At 39.5% G+C, this 16,947-nt stretch overlaps 1 protein-coding gene across 1 annotated transcript in view; it reads right to left on the bottom strand.

Moving 5' to 3' along the window:
• Cht10 (Chitinase 10) overlaps positions 1 to 16,947 on the bottom strand; it is a 356,983-nt gene that overhangs the window by 316,851 nt on the left and 23,185 nt on the right. The gene's annotated exons all lie outside the window — the stretch shown is intronic.

The following is a 16,947-nucleotide window of genomic DNA, read 5'->3' as shown; positions in this document are numbered from 1 at the left end:
TTTGGAGTAGGTCAGGGAACAATAGAGGTGATGAAAATGCTGAAGTAAGAAGGTTGCATACGTGTGAGTGATAACAAGCAGGAAGTTGTAACACCAGCAGTAGAATGTAAACATTGACCAGGCTGTTGTGAACTGGTATAGATGGAGTTGGTTCTGGTATAGAACCGGGGCGTTATTGTTCATTTCATTTTATTTTATATTGTATATGGTGGAGAGGGGTGGCTTAGGTTGGACTACGTTTATTAATCTTATTATTTATTTATTTATTTATTTATTATTATTGTGAACATGTATTCGGGGCTGAACGCCTGTTTTGTTCATTAATAAATACAAATACAAGTTAGTCAGAAGTGGTTTAATCACTGTCACACCAAAGTGAACACTTTGGTTATGACATTATATGAAGAGAGGTTTTTATCCTACAGATTCAATGTCTCATTGACTCATATAGATTTTCGGATATTGTGGTATGAGAAACGGCTAGAACTGGGAAGGAAGCAGCCACAGCCTTAATTAAGCCACAGTCCCAGCATTTGCCTGGTTTGTAAATACCCCAGAGAAAATCATTTTCAGTTCTAACGACAGTGGCATTTATTATTATTATTATTATTATTATTATTATTATTATTATTATTATTATTATTATTATTATTATTATTACAATTTGTTTTCCGTCGCACGGACATAGATAGGTCTTATGGAGACGAGATGATAGGAAAGGGGTAGGAGTGGGAAGGAAGTAGCCGTGGCCTTCGTTACGTACACCCCCAGCATTTGCCTGTTGTGAAAATTGGAAACGACGGAAAACCATCTTCAGGGCTGCCGACAGTGGAGTTCGAACCCACTATCTCCCGAATGAAGCTCACAGCTACGCGCCCCTAACCGCACGGCCAACTCGCTCGGTACAGTGGGATTTAACCCCACCCTCTCCCGAATGCAAGCTTAAAAATATACCACTCATACCGAGTAGCCAAGCAACTCGATATTGAAGGTTATCCGAGAGATAAGGCTACTTACGGTTCCTAAGCATTAATCTACACAGAAATTATGACATTAACCGTAGTAAAATGTAAGGAATATGAACACACTTTTCTACGCTCATTTCATCATTAGACAACATCCAAGAATAACCTAACAGCTTCTGGTCGCCGTTGGTGCTGGAAAAGTCCTGTATGAAGACGAATGCTATTTGATTTTTCAGGCAGTTTAACGTCGCACTAACTTAGATGTTTTCGGCAACGCCAGTGCTGAATAGAATTAGGACTAGGTGCTAATTAGAGCACAGCCCGATGTTAAAATGAGAAGCCATAGAAAACGACTTTAAGATCTGCCGATGCGAGATCCGAACCCACATCTCCCGAATGCAAGCTTACAACTGCATAACCCATTCCGCGTAGTCGTTCGGGTGGAAAGCTAAGCCGCTGCGCTAACCACGCTCCGCTTAGGACATGAAACGTGATCGATGGAAAAATGGTTTAAGCCCCGAATATGACATCCCGACTAGGGAACAGTTCATTAAAAAGATCGTTGGCCGTGCGGTTAGGAGCGCGCAGCAGTGAGCTTTCATCCGGGAGATAGTGGGTTCGAACCCCACTATCGGCAGCCCTGAATAGGGTGTTCCGTGGTTTCTCATTTTCACACCAGGCAAACGCTGGAGCTGTACTTTAATTAAGGCCAGGGGCGCTTCCTTCCCACTCCTAGCCCTTTCCAATCCCATCGTTGCCATAAAACCTATCTGTGTCGGTGTGACGTAAAGCAATATTATAATTAAAACATAATAAAGATCATCACGAGCTGTAGTAGTAGTATTGTTGTTGTTGGTGGTGGTGGTGTTCTAGTCATTCTCATGTTAATTTATGATACCTTGATCATCAGCCTTACATACTTATTGATCGTGAAGTCTATTGTCTGATAAGTTGATAAGTAGTGTCTATACTGGTGTGTGTATATGTGTACGAGGAAGTTTCAAGAAATTAGTTACATTCGGCTACTGAGTCTCGAGAAATGTTTATTAAGGTACCGGTATGCAATAGAATCAGGAAGAAACATATTTTTTTTTCCATAATCACGTAATTTCTGCAAACACTTGTCTTAACTTAAGATTAAGAATTCTATTTCTTCATGAAATAAATAAAATTATTCGTCATTGAGCCACTATAGCATCGCTGTCCTCATCTGGTCATCGTTGGAAAATTCATGCCCTCCCAAATGTCCCTTCAGGTTTCCAAAAACGTAAAAATCTACCTGGTGGTGCATTGCGTCATCAACTTTGTTGACCATGTTTAGAGATCTTGATCAGACTGCTGGAATCACTTCACTATGACTGAGTGTGGCATTATATTTGCCACATGCGCCGTCATTATTTCACGATGAATCTCCGAACAAGTGGAAAGGTTTGTTTACAGAAATCATGTATCCCCCCCGACCTCAAGCTTCTTCCAGATGACGTATAACTTTGAACGCTTTCATTGTTGTATCTGTTATCACTACGACAACGAAACTGACTCATAAGGGGGCCGAGTATACGAAATCCATTCTGAGCTTGCGCAAGCTTTAATGTGCAATTCTAGGAAGAGATGTATGTAACTTATTTTTTGAAATTCCTACGTAATTATTCTGGAACGTGCACTGACTTTGACATGAAAATTAGCAAACCCAAGACTAAGATTACGTCGGTTGGGAAGAAAGATAAGAGGACTGATTTCCAGGTATAGAATACAACTGGGATCGGTGGGTGGTTTCAGGTACAGGACATAGCAACTGTGTTCTCCCAGGATTTGTAGTACAGTAACTGAAATCGAATTCCAGTGTAGCAAAGCGAATGCAATGAGCTGGCTGTTGCAATCAACAGCATTTTGTAGAATGGGAGTTCGTAGACGAAATTATACTTTCATTGCTCTGTTTTCAAACCGAACATTCTGTACGTGAGTGAAAGCTGAGTGGACTCAGGAAATCTTCCGTGAGTTGGAGGTAACCGACATGAAAGAAGTGAGAATGATTGCTAGAACAAGGAGATTTGAACAATGGAAGAGGGCATTCGCAATGATGAGGTAAAGAATTATTTAATAAATAACTTGATGGATGAATCTGTGTGTATAAACCGATTTCGTTGTTGGGGTCATGTGAGGCGAATGGAGCAGGAGAGGTTACCTAGAAGAAGAATAGAAGAAAGATAAGAGGACTGATTTCCAGGTATAGAATACAACTGGGATCGGTGGATGGTTTCAGGTACAGAACATAGCAACTGTGTTCTCCCAGGATTTGTAGTACAGTAACTGAGTGGACTCAGAAAATCTTCCGTAAGTTGGAGGTAACCGACATGAAAGAAGTGAGAATGATTGCTAGAACAAGGAGGTTTGAACAATGGAAGAGGGCATTCGCAATGATGAGGTAAAGAATTGTTTAATAAATAACTTGGAGGGTAAAAGAAGGCACGATGGTTAGTCAGGTATTAATTATTTCAAGGTAAGGAGTGCAGAAGTAGAAGAGAAGATAATACCAGTTCCCAACAGAGCATTTTAGAGGCGGTTAGTTCATTCACGGAGGTTTTCAGACTGAAGATTGAAAGATAAGTTGTAACATTATAAAATTAAGTTGTATGTATTATTATACCCTTGCCGTCGACTTCAGTGTCAAGAGCATACACTCATGAAATCTTCTTGATATCAGGGGTGGTTACTGTTCATTATAGTCATATCAAAGGAGCGAACCTGAAAGATAAAACGGATTTAAAATTAAACCCTGGGTTAAGTCGTCTCTTCCTTACAAGTTCGAGCCCTTTCCTATCCTATCATCGCCATAAACCCCATCTGAGTCGGTGCGAGGTAAAGCAAATAGAAAATAATAACAACAATAATAGTAATAATAATAATTCGGCTCTTTTGTATGGATTTAGCCCATTTTATATCCGGATGCTTTTCCTGACACCAACCCTATGTCGAGGGATGGATTAACTATCGTGTGTTTCTGTGCTGCTTGTTAGTGTGATGTGATGTATGTAAATGATGGTGTGTGTTAAGACGAGCACAAATGCCCTGCCTCAGAGCTAGAGAAAATTGACCAAAGTTAAAATCCCCAACCCGGAAGACCACTACGCTGACCACTCAACCAAGGTGGTTCTCCCGTTTCATCACCTCCTGGCTTGTTGAAATTTGTACACTGAGCAATAACACAGGCCACAAACCTGAAAACGTTCTCCAAAGGTTTTTCTGCCCTATCCATTTTTACTTACACGTATTGTGTCAATACGCCGGTCGTTACCAACGAATTCATGATGTGCCTCCAGTGCCAGTACGATGTCATCTTCATAATGGAACATTGATTAAGGGCCACAAGATAGAGAAGAACAGTGCATAGTGAAGAGAGAGTTAGTTCCTTATATTGCTCAGAATCAAGGTTAACTTACTATCGGACAGATGGACGTGAATCCTGCCAATTACTTAACCTTTAATTACAATGCTTCAAACAATGCTGTGGCGTCGTGCGGGCCTAAACATTTATGTCGATTATGATTGTTATGTTTATGCTTTCTCTCAGGTTTTCTTGAAAATGCCTTGAATAGTTTAACGTCAGCGGTTATTAATGCTTATTCATTTCATGAAGTAAAAAGAAAATCAAATGAAAGCATAATACCTTACAGAATATTTTGACAATATATTATATTTTTTTAAAATCAAACCTGTTACAAATTATACGTGTGTAAACAGCATCAAAATCCATTTCATTCAACTTCCACTGATCAGCATTTAGGACAGTTGCCCGTGGCAGATTTTTACCAAGTATTGTCCTAAATAATTTCAAGGAATATGGAAATTTATCGAACATCTCCCTCGTTAAATTATTCAAATCCTTACCTCCTCTTCCTATAAATGAATATTTTCCCCAATTTGTCCACTTGAATTCCCAACTTAATGTTCATTTTGTAATCTTTATTACCTTTAAAAACCACCTCTCAAACTTATTTCTCAACTAATGTCATTCCACGCCATCTTTCCACTCACAGCTCGGAACATACCACTTAGTCGAGCAGCTCGTCTCATTTCTCTCAAATCTTCTCAGCCCACACTTTGCAACATTTTCGTAACGCTAATCTTTTGTCGGAAATCACCCAGAACAAATCGAGCTGCTTTTCCTTGGATTCTTCCAGTTTTCGAATCGAGTATAATCCTGATGAGCAAGGGGCAGCTTTTAATGACATGTCATATTTTTGCTTGAAAAGTCATGTTTTGGATAAATATAAGATATTGGTAATATTTCTGCTCGACGCGCAATACAGTCATATTTCCTGTCATATTCTAAGGATTTTCATAGTGAGCGAATTTTTTGGCAAGCTATTCAGCGACGGAATCTTGCTGTAATAGTTAGGGAGTCTATTTGTCGACTGAATATTACTCTTTATGCGGAAATGGGCAGGTAGCAGGTAACTAGAATTATGAACAAGGGATCTTCTTGGAATTTCCTAATGAGAAGCGCAAAGTGATTGACAGTACTCAGGAGAAACGCATCCTGGGGTGAATACGTAGCTAATGAACTGGTTTTTCTGTTTCCTAGAAAATAGAGGACTGTCTAGCTCGTTGTTTTGATACCACTTTTACAGTGTAGTTTCAACATCCTAAACGGAAGTGTTCATAGTGTCTGGAATTAACACTAGAACGGCCAGAGCGGTCATTTTGACCGTTAGCGAATTTCATGGTATTTCCACGCTCGTATTTTTTACGCACGAGGTTGTTCTTTTGTGACTTTTAATATTTTAGGGTTATGTACATTCACGCCAAAAATTACATCCGTAGATAATAAGGGAACGCCGATATTGTCCCTTATACCTAGGAAGGCCATAAGCGGTCATTTTGACCGCTTCACTTCCTTGATACGGAAAGCTCTATTCTACTCACTGATTGCTTCCTGTGATATATTTACAAGTGGCGCTATAGGGGCGTATGATGTAACTAAATAGTATGCCTCCAGCAGTGGTTGCGAGTGGACGAGTTAGTGCCTGTCCCTTGTGTCGTATAGTGCGTAATAATGGCTCGGCGGCAAAAACTTACTCCTGTTCAATTATTAGCAGAACTGGAAAAGCTAGGAGAAGACGAATCAGGTGACGAAGATACATTATCAGATATAGACGCAATGAGTGACGATGAGGATTTTATAACTCAACAGTGTGATAATATGTCGGACAGTGATGGTGATTCGCCTGATGAAAATATGCACACAGTGGACTTCGCACCTACGATAGACGCAGTTACTCCTTCAACCAGCCGTGATCAATCTTGCAGCAGAGGACGATCTCTTAGCAGCAGGCAACCTGTTCGAAGAGGAAGGGAACGAGGTGGGAGAGGTCATGAACTGGTAAAGTCTTCTTCATTTGCACCAGGGGATCAGTTATGTGGTAATGATGGAACAACTATTTGGACTGTTGTCGACAGTAGTGGGAACCCCCCTGGAAGGATGGCTGCTCAGAATGTACTGAAAGAGGCAGCAGGGCCTACTTCTCACGCTAAGCGTAACGTAGAGACTAACAGCAAGGTTAGTGCCTGGCGTTTATTCATTGACGCATCCATGTTGAAGCATATAAAGATGTGTACAGAGACCGAAGCTCGTAGACAGACAACGGATAATAATTGGTCTATTTCTTTGGAAGAATTAGATGCTTTTATTGCTTTGTTATACGCCCGTGGAGCTTATAAACTTACTAGTCTAGCTGTAGATCATATGTGGTCTTCTTTATGGGGTCCCCCTGTTTTCACTAACACTATGGCAAGAAACAGGTTCAAAGAAATTCTAAGGTATTTGCGCTTTGATCTCCGTAAAACTAGATCCACTCGTTTGCAGACAGATAAATTTGCTTTGGCTTCGGCTATTTGGAATAGATTTATTGAGAATTGTTATGCGTGCTATAAACCAGGAGCGAATGTCACAGCTGATGAACAACTCTTCCCCAGCAAAGCTCGGTGCAGGTTCACGCAGTATATGGCCAACAAGCCAGATAAATTTGGCATAAAATTCTGGCTACTGGTAGACGTTGATTCTAAGTATGTGTGCAATGGGTTTCCTTATCTTGGGAAAGACGAAATGCGACCCGCCAATGAGTCACTGCCTGAAAATGTTGTCATGAAACTTATGGACCCATACCTCATGAAAGGACGTAACGTGACCACTGATAACTTCTTTACATCGGTAAAGTTGGCTGAGAGACTGAAAGAGAAGAAAACTAGTATTGTTGGAACAATCAATCGAGTGAGGAAGGAAATCCCGGTGTCAATCAAAGCACTACGTATGAATCTGTACGAGACTGTCGTACTTCAGAAGGAAGATCACACCACTCTCACAGTATATCAAGGAAAAGTGAACAAGAATGTGCTTCTGCTAAGCACTCTACATCCAAGTGTTCAAGTCAGTGAAGATAACAAGAAGCTCCCTAGTACTACTGAATTTTATAACGAAACTAAGTATGGTGTGGATGTAGTTGATCAAATGGCGCGTAAATACTCCACTAGAGCTGGATGCCGAAGGTGGCCTGTACATGTATTTTACAACGTACTTGATCTAGCAGCAATAAATTCATGGATAGTCTACAAGGAAGTTACGGGACAGAGAATCTCTCGACATGATTATATTCTTGAAGTAATACAAGAACTAAGATCTGATTTTGTGAAGACAAGATCCCGGTTGATTGAACTCCCTACACTTCAGCCTGAGCCTCAGATTCAGGTTCAATATGCCAGTCGAAAGCGACGACAATGTCAAGTGAACTCCAATTGTAAACAGAGCAAAACCTCTGACACATGTTCTTCGTGCAACAAAGTAGTCTGTGGAAAATGTTCGTGTAAGGTAATAACTTGCATGAATTGCTTGTCAAGTGCCTAAATAGGATTGTAAATAAATAGAGACCGTTATTTTTATCATAATTTTTCACAAAGGTATTCAATAGCAAGTCCGCCGAAATATTTCATTGTTACCTATCAGAAGTGAGATAATATGAACAATTATTAATATTTAACAATGGATTGACCTGTATACAATACATCCTAATGGTTAACTATGTTGTTTTAAAATAAATAATTGAACATTCGCATGTTTCTCAGATCCTGGATCCTAGGTATATGTCAGTAAGCGGCAGCGGTCAAAATGACCGCCTGCGGCCTTTATAGGTATGAGGAATGTTCGGCCGTTCTAGTGTTAAGGCAGTTTGTTAAGGAATTTGGAGAGCAGAATTTTAGTAGTGATGGTGTTATTTTATATTGTAAACTGTATGAAGTGAAGGTATGTGCTCAGAAACGTTTTAATGTGCAACAGCACTGCGCTACAACTAAACATCAGAAGTGCTTAATAAAATCTTCCACGACGTTTGTTTTTTGAAAGGGACTCATGTGCAGCTACTGCTCCGTCAGACAACAGATCGGACAATAAGGATCTCTGCAGGATGATGGTTACTTCAAATATTTCCTTGATAATACTAAACAGTGTCAGCTTCAGGTCCTTCTTAGAGATGTATATCAGTCAACCTATTCCCAATTAATCAACTTTGAGAATATTTTATATCTCGAATCTCTATGAATATGTTTTAAAGAAGATAAGATCTCAAGTTCTCAACCACAAGATATGTGTTTCATTGGACGAAATAACTGACGTAAATGGAAGGCACTTAGCTAAAGTAATTAACGGCATTCTGAAAGATGACAAGCCCGGTAATATGTTTCTCCTGACGTGTGCGGTTTTAGAAAAAGTAAATCATTCCTCAACTGCAATGCTGTTTGATGATGCTATGAAGTTACTGTGCCCGGATGGGGTAAAAAGAAACAACATACTACTTCTTGTAACTGATGCCGCCCCGTACATGAAGAAGGCAACCAAAGGACTAAATGTACTTGATGAGAAAATGGTCCACGAAACTTGCCTTACCCACGCTTTGCATACAGCGGTCGAAGAGTTTCGGACCAACTTCCCTGAAGTAGATAAATTAATTGCAAATGGCAATAATATATTCCTGAAGACTCCCCTTCGAGTTCAAAAATTAAAAGAAACTGCTCCTACTCTGCCTCTTCCACCTCAGCTTGTCCTTACTCGTTGGGGAACTTGGCTCTACGCTGTTCAATATTACTGCAGTAATTATGATTCCTTCAAGTCGGTTGTTCAGAAATTTTATCCTTGCGATTCATAATCTGTCAGGATTGTGCAAAATTTGTCAGATTGGTCGACAATTTGGCGTTCATATCATCGAATTTCGGTGTGATACCAAGATCAATCACTCGTCTTGAAACTGTGGGGCTTCCACTAAGTGACACGTTGGATGTTGTGAATAACATTGAGTGTGATTTAAAGAAAGGGAATGGCTGGAAACATTTCTGAAAAACTGCAAAGAATGCTGTTCTCAAATGAAGGTTATTCTACGCTTTGTAAGATCATTGATATTCTTTGTGGACACCATACAACATTTGGGGATTTTCAGCAGCAGTTTTCTTCGAAGGACATAACATTGTTCAAATTTTCCCCCAATCCATCGTGTGACGTCGAGCGGAGTTTCTCCAGGTACAGAAACATTCTGTTTGAATACCGAAGAGGGCTCGAGTTTGAGAATTTGAAAATGCACATGATCATCCAGTGAAATTTCACTGCCGGAAAGATTACTAAGACCAGGTATGGATATTTTCATCGACATTTTTATAGAAATTTGCCGATTCAGAACTAGTTAAATCCTTTATCAAATCATCATCCGTTGCTAATTATTTCTTGATTTTTCAGGATACGTGTGCTTCCACACTTGAAGATAAACTTTGTGATTAACAGAAATTGAATGTAACAAACAAAACTGACAAATGTTTATTTATAGGCCTAAATTAATCAATTGTAATGTGAGGTCATTTTTTTCCATTTCGACCATATATTGCCAACGGCCGTAGCGGTGTTGAAACACCGGATCCCGTGAGATCTCCGAAGTTAAGCAACATTGGGCGTGGTCAGGAGTTGGATGGGTTACCACGCGCTGTTGGTGGGGGTAAGGGAATGGAGGAGCGGAAAGGAACTGGCCACCCTACCGCATGCAAACTCCGGCTCAGGATCACCTCTGCGGAGGTTCGGACTTGCCTTCGGGCAGAATAACCCTTACCTTCGACCATATATTAAAGATACTTGTGTCATATTTGTTTGCATATTTGGAAGATTTTTAGATCATTAATGTCCGCCCCTTACTGATGAGGGTCCCTTATATTGCTATCGTACTTTAGTTGGGATCTTGCCAAGGACTTACATGAGATGAATGTGAGTTGAACTTGCTTTGTTTCTGCTTTTAGGAAATCCATCATCGTCCCTAGAGATTCCTACTCAAGCCCATTAACTTGATCTTCTCTTCCACCTGGTGTTCAGAAGCTTTTAACAATTAACCGTCTTACTAATAAACGGTGTATAACTTTTATACAAGGTTTATACACTGTTTATGTGAAATTCGTTACTAATAAACCGCGTATAAGCCTCCTGTGTATACATCTGTTATAGTTATTCATTGAATTGCTTATACAGACCAGGACCCTTGTATAAGCGCTGTATAACAGCGAGTAGCGGAAAATGAAACGAATGAGCAGTTTATTTTCGTGCTATTTATTGTCTACAGTAATATAATCGCGGTGAAATATTCGACTTATCAATTTAACATGAACACACATTGAAAGAATGGATGATAACGTTGATAATCTTCACGGTATTTTAAACGTAGAAGACATACACCATTCAGAGGTTATGGAGGCTAGACATCTTCGTAAAGTAAGACACTTTAAAGAGACGGAATGACTATAAAAGAAATGATTGTTGGGCGTATTTTTGGGTAATAATGTGTTACGGTACTGCTTAATAGACTTTTGAAATTGCGAATTTATTACCGTTATACATTCTGCCTCTACAAAGATCTTTATCAAATTTGAGTACCCTAAAAAGGGACATATTCCTCGACATAAAAAATGGTATAACTTGAAAACCGTACGTAATATGATTTCCATACTTTGTAGTTGAATACGCAGAAATATGATGTATAAATGCCCAATAGAAACGTTTTTGATCAAACCTTTCTTTTAAGCTACAAAGCAGGTTTTCCTTTCTCCTGAAAAGTAAGGAGTTTGGAATGTGTACATTTTTCAACTCGCCGATCCAATTACAATTGCTTATATTTTCCGTACTATCCCAGATAGGAGCTTTTGATCTTTTCTTAAGCTTTTCCATTTCTTTTTTGGCGTTCATTACACAAGCAAGCTGAAGAAATGTTGATATTAATATAAGCTCATTTCCAGCTGTCTCGCGGAAAGACAATGAATAACAATAAAAGAAATTATGGTTGGGCGTTTTTTGGGTAATAATGTGTTACTGCTTAATAGACTTTTGAAATTGTGAATTTATTATACATTATCTGCCTCTACAAATATCTTTATCAAATTTGAGTACCCTAAAAAGGGACATATTCCTCGACATAAAAAATGGTATAACTTGAAAACCGTACGTAATATGATTTCCATACTTTGTACCTGAATACGCAGAAATGTGATGTATAAATGCCTAATAGAAACTTTTTTGATCAAACCTTTCGTTTAGCTACAAAACAGGTTTTCCTTTCTCCTGAAAAGTAAGGTTTTTGGAATGTGCACACTATTCAACTCGCTGATTCAATTACAATTGCTTAGCCTACGTTTTCCGTACTATCCCAGTTAGGAGCTATTGATCTTTTCTTAGGCTTTTCCATTTATTTTTTGGCGTTCATTACACAAGCAAGCTGAAGAAATGTTGATATCAGTATAAGCCAATTTCCAGCTGACTCATTTTGTGTTGCCACTGCCTTTTCGATATGCCGTGCTACTGCGCGACTTTCCGGAAAGTTTTGCCTGTAGATAACCAGCAGAAGCGATCATAAAGGCCGTGAACATGCGAAAAACGCCAGTGAACTCCAGGAAGAGATCCCTACGCCTTGGAACGAGTGTGTACGTGCTGTATAGTAATACAATGCGTATACCACGTTTATTAGTAAGAAAAATATAAAACGCTTATACAGGGTTTATTCGCTGTATTACTATACAAGTGTTAAACAACTGTATAAGGACTTTTTATTAGTAAGACCGTAAATGTATATGAAATCTAAGTTAGACCTTAGTCACGCACAGTAGTAGAGTAAAAAGAACACACGTATTCGCTTTTCTCAGAATTTTGTTTAAGTTTAAAAGAGTTTACTCAGTTTACTCCATAGCATGGTCAGGATCATGTTTCGATCACTCATCTCCGACCACGCTATCATTATATAATTTATTGCTTGAATTCCTTAATAAGCGCTTTATAGTATTTGTCCAATTTTCTATGTTTTTCTTCAAAATGATATAGATACCAAAAGAAAGGTGCCACTGAGAAACGCATATATAAATTAAACGGGGGAGTTTCCAGACCCTGTACATACTCACTTCTCGAGTTGACTGTCACAGTGACTGAAGCCAACTTTTCGCCTAACACTGGAAATTAAACAGCTTTTGATATTAAAATAGTAAGTTATCAGAAGGAAAGCATCATTTAATTTCATTAATTGCGAATATTTAAGGACTTTTCAAACGTGAAATTACCAACGTTTCACCCCAGTGTGGCAACGGGCTCGTCAGTTGGACTGCCACATCTTTCCAAGACGCTGGTGGCTCGCATGCCGTTGAGACATCACTGCAAGCCTCCTTTATAAGACAATGCATTGATGGTGCACTAGGGGAGGTATGTTCCTCCAACAGCTGCCAGCTTCTTGGAAAAACGTTAACAATGTAACTGATGACCCCAATGACACACTGGGGTGAAACACTAATTATTTCACGATTAAAAAGCCTTAAAGTGCAAGAGTACTTTAAAAAAGTTGGTTACATACCAAATTTACATAAAATTAAACGCTCATTAATATGCGAACATTTAAAATATTGCATACAACAGGAGTTTTGTTTAGTTTTAAAACATCATTCTAAGTAACTGTATAAAAAACATATATCCTTTGTGAATTTGTATTTACAGCCGCATGTATAGCAATCCAGCTGTAAATCCCAGACTGCAATCAAGGATTCAAACCTTCTAAACGCACAAACTTAGGATAGCTAATCTTGCTAATTCAATGGAGGAATGGAAACTGAGATGTGGAGGGTGTCTTCAGACCAGCTACTTCAAGAAGATTTAGGTATTATGGATAATCGAAAGTACGCTGAACTCAACTAGACAAAGATTTAAATGACGATTTATACATTGTACATTTTCTTATAAGGAGAGAATCATTCTCTTCACATTCCTGAGGCCAGACATAAGGAAGCTGACCCCGAAGAAATGAAAAATAAATCTGAGTTGCGATATAAGAATTTGAGTCAGATATAGCACAAAAGGCACGTGGAGATTTAATCTGCTGAAGAAGCCGTACTTCTTGCCTCTTTTATTATCCTCCATTTATTAAAACGGTCTGAGAAGATGAATCTATTTAAATCAGCAGTTAAAATTCTGTAGTTACCATTCTAAGTTAAACGAAGAAATTAATGTTTATTTCCTTCCATAGACTTAACTCGTCCTTCCCCAGTGTCCCTAACGGTATCGTGGTAATCGGAGACAGGGCATGTGTATACGTAACAATCTGGGAACAAAGTGAGCATCTAATCCAATAAAACAAGATGTATTTGGCTTCAATGAAGTTTGCTTTGAGGGATTTTGATTACAAGACTTGCTCCAGACTAGTAGGAGGTGGTCGGATAATTTTACGTCTGTTTGATCGAAGGAAATCTTTCACTCAGTAATAGCCATTGCAAGAATCTCTCAGAAGGGAGCGTTGGTGACTTAGATCAAGCAGGTTGTTCTCACGCAAGAATTCTTGCTCACCGTTTGCTCCTCTCCACTTCACGCAACCACAAATAATAGGTGTTGCGGACATCAACCTATAATTATCCATGTTCTCACTGTCGCCCTGCTTGATTACAGGCACAACATTAGCACATTTCCAAACACTTTGGCTTAAATAGCCTCCACGACCTGCAGATGAAGCAATGGGATACAGCATGTACCTGGCCCTCGTCAAATGCAGTACTTTGGTAACGGAGAAGTCTAGGGGGAATGATGGAAGCAATGACCCTGCTAGATGCAGGTTCACGAGTAATAACTGGTGTCCAGCCACGGTCATAAGAGATACATCATACCAGGCTAAGACATGCGGAGAAATCTTACACAACAGTGTTATCAATTTACCTCATTAGAATGAAATCAGATCAATCATTTCCCTTAAATTTTAAATGATGAATACAACCAGCAGAAGCTGCCTCGACGAGGTATTGATGTTGTGCTTGGCTCACCCGGAAGAACTCGAGTTTGATTCTCCGTCAGGAAGTCGCAGAATGTAGAAACGATATTTTCGGTCTCGAAGAGTAACATGGTCTAGGGTTCATTCAGTCAACTCCAACACTGCCAACAATGAGTACCAGTCTAATTCCTAGGGGAAAAGGAGGCCGAGAATAGGGCTAACCACTCTATCCAAATTAATGCCGAGAATACAGATAGAGGAAGCACTCAGCCCTTACCGTCGACTTCTCCAAGAACTTTCAATGCCTGTCTTTGCTTTGCTTTTAACACACCTAGCCCTGACTTGTACTTGATTTGAAATGCTATCAGATTTCGAATACAGGAATAGGAAATAGAAAGAGTATACATCCAGGCGTACATTCTACAAACAGCATTCTACAAATGATTGGTGATTATTTTTTATTTACGAAGACACGCTGATTGTCACTGAACAATATCCTGAGTGGGTTACTAAACTAGAACATCTTAGAGATAACTGAAAAGGTTTCTTGATACGGAATAACTTGTCATATTTCTGGATAAAACACAAATAAATAAATAAATAAATAAATAAATAAATAAATAAATAAATAAATAAATAAAAGCTTGCTTTACAATATATCACTCGTTCCTATAGAAGTGATACTTAGTCGCTACTACCGCACGAAGATGGCCGTGCTTTGAATCCCAGTCAGTACATGTGAGACTGTCGAAATGAAACGTCTCGTCCCAGTGAACCTTGTGGATTAGCGGCAGAATGTCGGCCAGTGGATTCCAAGATCATAGGTTCGAACTTGGCAAAGGCAGTCGTATTCTTGAAGGGTGGGAATAAAGCCTTTTCAAATCCTACGATATCGGCCATTAGAGGATCTATGGTGACATATTCCGTGTTTAACTGACAAAATTAAAATTCAGCGACAGGTTATAAATTAGAGATCCAGTTAATAATAATGCCGTGTGACCTCCGGAGAGGCGTAGGCAGGTCTCTGGATTAGGCGCCGTTTAGGCAACCAGCCCGTCTTTGAGGATGGGGCTCTGCCAAGATGAATTCTAGCGCTTAAACGACACAAATACCCAGCCCATGAGCCAGATAAAATTAACCAATGAAAATTAAAATCCCAGGCCGGATCGAGAATCGAATCCGGGACCCCTTGGGCCAAAGGCCAGCATGCTAACCCTTTAGCCATGGAGCCGGATAGAGATCCAATTGATGGAATGTAACGTAGCATCGAAATTGACTCACAAGGATTCTTATTCTTATTCTTATTCTTATTCTTATTCTTATTCTTATTCTTATTCTTATTCTTATTCTTATTCTTATTCTTATTCTTATTCTTATTCTTATTCTTATTCTTATTCTTATTCTTATTCTTATTCTTATTCTTATTCTTATTCTTATTCTTATTCTTATTATTTCGACAATAAAAGAATGAAACATTACCTCTCCTCTGCAATTTGGTTTGCGAATTACTACGCGATTTCAATTGAGAATGCAGCCTCAAACTATTTGCAATCTGTTTAGAATATAACTTGGGTTATTGATCATTTTGAAAGCTGGAGACAACGTGGTTATTACCTTGAGTTTGCTTACCACGTATAAGAGACTATGTTTGTTAACTTAAGTCAATGTTAACACTTGCCACGCATCCAACTAAATGGCATCAGTCAAAGTGAATATGGTATTTACGAACACATTATTAATGAAAAATGTTAACAAACTTAACACAGAATAAAATCTTCTCCTCACGTCTGCCTTACTTTAAGTCATGTGAGTGAAATAAGTGATTATAAATGTATTTTTTATGCTATTTGTTCAGGGCGTCGACCTATGAAGATCTTTTGCTCCTGCTTGCACCATATGTAAGGAACCTGCGTGTATTATGTAAATGGTGAAGTGTAAAGTGTTGAATGTGTGGAAGGGAACGTTAAGTACGACACAAGCACACAGTTCCCAGACCAGGGATATTAATCATTTACAATTAAAAACCCCTGACCCGGCCGGAATCGAACCCGGGGCTGCCGGGTGACAGGCGGACACGCTGCCCCCTACACCGCGAGGCCGGACATTATACAGGTATACTGAGCCAGTATTTGTCCAAGATTTTTCTCTTTCGGGGTGTCACGGATGAGTATGCGTTAAACGGCCTAAAATGTAGGCAAATTAGTGGACAGTGTAATCAGACAAACCTAAGAATTTGACACAGGGACATGCTTAAAGCCCGGTAATGACCTGCTGCAGCACAGAATATTAGAGATATTGAGATCCCTAACAACTCAACACTAGCACAATTTGATATACACTGACTGACAGAGCAAATGCAACACCAAGAAGGAGTGGTCAGAACTGTATGCCAATTGCAGGGTAGACTGACGTCACTGAGGTATGCTCATGATGTGAAATGCGCCGCTGTGCTGCGCACGTAGCGAACGATAAATGGGACACGGCGTTGGCGAATGGCCCACTTCGTACCGTGATTTCTCAGCCGACAGTCATTGTAGAACGTGTTGTCGTGTGCCACAGGACACGTGTATAGCTAAGAATGCCAGGCCGCCGTCAACGGAGGCATTTCCAGCAGACAGACGACTTTACGAGGGGTATGGTGATCGGGCTGAGAAGGGCAGGTTGGTCGCTTCGTCAAA

The sequence above is a fragment of the Anabrus simplex genome, chromosome 2 (assembly GCF_040414725.1).
Source record: "Anabrus simplex isolate iqAnaSimp1 chromosome 2, ASM4041472v1, whole genome shotgun sequence".
NCBI lineage: Eukaryota > Metazoa > Arthropoda > Insecta > Orthoptera > Tettigoniidae > Anabrus > Anabrus simplex.
The sequence above is the reverse complement of the archived record's forward strand: the minus strand, read 5'-3'. Positions and strand labels throughout refer to the sequence as shown.